Genomic DNA, 3,117 nt, shown 5'->3' on the forward strand with positions numbered 1-3,117 from the left:
CTTGATGACAGTCTCTTGAGGACAATGGCAACCTTGATAACTTCCTCTTGATGGTAGGACTGTATTCATGAGTCTTTGATGAAGGATAATAATTTCTCTGAACAATATTCCAGTGATTCTTATGGACAGTAAGACCGTGCGCCTACATACCTTATGTGGTCTATTGACAGTAAAACCAAGACCTTCCTGACAATGTATCTAGCGATCAAGTGAAACAGTAACATTGTTGATGATAAAGGAAGGGACCTAATAAATTGTGACCTGTGATTGAACTTGGGTTCATATGGTTGTACCATGATCTTGTAACGTGAAGACATAACAACTTGTTAAAGAGAAACAAAAAGCAGCAGAGAGAGAGCATAATAATTCAAGGTCAAAATTGACCTAAATCTCTCAAGGAGGAATAGTCTTCCTGGAAGTATGAAGACCTGGAGCTATCAATCCAGGATAGAACTTTGTTCCAGTATTATATACAATACCATTACAGTTCGTAGCTATGGTGATATATTGTAACTCCAGTAACTTGATAGTCTTGTTCACAACTTCGATTGTGAACAAGATAGATGTAAATCTTGGACAACTTATTTTTCTGAAAGGTTACCTATTATAAGCTACAGGGATCTGCCAGAAAAAGAAATTGAAACACCCTTGATAAGTAATGCAACTCACCTGAAGCTTTCATTCTTGAAGAGCAACTAGGAGAAGGAGTGCTTGACAGATTCCATGCCTTGACAAGCACGAGAAGCAGAAGACTCTGAGTTAGATATCTTGGTTGCATTAAGCCAGGATCTTATGAAGAATGGTTCTATAGATATGAATGCCCGAATGAGAAAGACTTCGTCTCATCATGGATTGGGAAATTTGATGCATTGGTAGTTGCCTTCTAACAATAAAGGATAATACAACTAGGTCATGATGATTCTTCAGAACTTTCCTCTTTTACTTGAAGTTGTTGCCTCGTGCAAGGTCTCATCTCTCATATAGGAAGCTCATGATTTAAGGATTCATGATCACCTTAAGCAAGGCTTCAGAGGGAGCTATAAAATCTCTGATGACTGTTTTTGTCCGATGATTTTTTTTTATGGAAGCAAGTCATGACAACTGAGTTTGATAAACTGCATACAAGCTGCATGATTATGTCTGAATAATTCTAGCACATGGGCCAAAGGATTAATAGACGATTGCAAATAGCTGATGTTTATATTTTGAGCAAGCTTACTTTCCCAATATTCAGAGGGAGATGTAAGTTTATCTTCCTTCATAAAGAAGTTGGGATTCATGGAAAGACCCTACTATGAGGGTTCCTTATTGAGCATTGAGCTCTAGGATCTATTAAGGACTTGACGTACTTCTTAAAGCTATGAGAGACCACATGGTGAGTTGTTCACCTTCCCCTATAGGTGCGATATGTACACGGTGAGTGGTTCACCTTCCGCCATTAATGATAACACATGCGCAGGGTGAGTGGTTCACCTTCCCCTACTACTGATGACATATGCATAGGATGAGTTGTTCACCTTCCCCTATAGGTGCGCTATGTACAAGGTGAGTGGTTCACCTTCCGCTATGATTGATAACATGTGTGTAGGGTGAGTGGTTCACCTTCCCCTACTATTGATGACATATGCATAGGATGAGTGGTTCACTTTCTCCTATGGCATATGAACAGAATAAGTGATTCACCTTCTCTTATGGCATATGAGCAGAATAAGTGGTTCACCTTCTCTTGTGGACACCCGAGTGAGAGATGCATATAGGCATCTGCTAGTTTTCACGTGTGGACATGTCAGTGGGACATGGTTCATCTTTTCCCCAAATGTAGGATGCTCATTCCCTACAATTATTGGTTGACATGTCGGTGGGATGTGGTTCATCCTTTCCCCACGTGTAGGAACATTCCTATAATTGATTTTTGTGACTTTTGTTTGTAGGATGTGGTTTATCCTTTCCCTACATGTGATTGTAACTTGTGTTTGTAGGACATGGTTCATCCTTTCCCTACTCTCAGTGATTTTCATATGTAGGAAGTAGTTCATCGTTTGCATACGTGTGATTGTAGGATGTGGTTTGTCCTTTCCATACGTGTGATTGTGATGTGCAATTGTAGGATGTGGTTCGTCCTTTCCCTACGCATGATTGTGAGCAGGATGTGATACATTCTTTCCCTGATATTTATTCAGTATCATCCTATCCATGTAGTCTGGGACACATGGGAAGTACCTCTCATCTGGCCAACGAGTTGGGAAAAGTGGTCAGGGACCATAGCACTACTGATGGACGCATCAGGTACTTCCATACTCCTTATGACTAGGATGCTTGGTGTTCTTCAATTTGATCTAGGATAAAGTCTGATTGAGATTTTACCTCTGGACTGAATTTTGTCAGTGGAGAGTGGTAAGATCTTGTGACTCACTCTCGATTATTTTTTCTTCATTATTACTTCAATTTTTAGTAGAGAAGAGTCGAGATACATAGATGGTTCATGATGGCATGATGATCAGTGACATAGTTGTTGGTTTGTCACATGGGATTCTCCCTAGTTGAGAGGAAGTGTTAAAATTGAAAACTAGGGCCAAATCCCACTTTGGACAACTCCTTTGAGGAATATAATTGTGGCATTGAATTCCTATTTTCGAGAGGACCAAAATCAACTTAAAGATTACAAAATTCGGATAAGGAAATATATTTATTTATTCAAAATAAATTTAACAAGTCACGATCTTATCAAGGAGGGGAAATCTGAAAATTTGAAATTTAAATTTTCCTCCAAATGTCAAGGTCGACTTCTCCTTCATAAGGTCAAATCATCATGTCTAATGGCATATAAGAGGCATCCTCCAACCTCATATCTTCATCATCAAATTAGCTCTCACATATATTTGAGGTATCCAAGTTCAAAAGAAGGACTCAAGAGTGTTTTTGGGTTTCCTATTCTGTCACAAGGGTCGAGCTACTTATCAGGAATAACTGCAGGAACTGAAGGAATTTCTGGGTAGTTTGTATGGGCCTTCTTATCGCTTCAAGACTGGATTCTTAATAAGGGTGAGTTTAGTTGTAGCCTTTGTCATGTCTTACTCCACGTAAGAAGGGCTTCTGTGTTAGTTCCATGTCTCTGTT

Source organism: Pinus tabuliformis, chromosome 6 (genome assembly GCF_031772625.1).
Source record: "Pinus tabuliformis cultivar Carrire ecotype Pingquan chromosome 6, CPIR1, whole genome shotgun sequence".
Classification (NCBI taxonomy): domain Eukaryota; kingdom Viridiplantae; phylum Streptophyta; class Pinopsida; order Pinales; family Pinaceae; genus Pinus; species Pinus tabuliformis.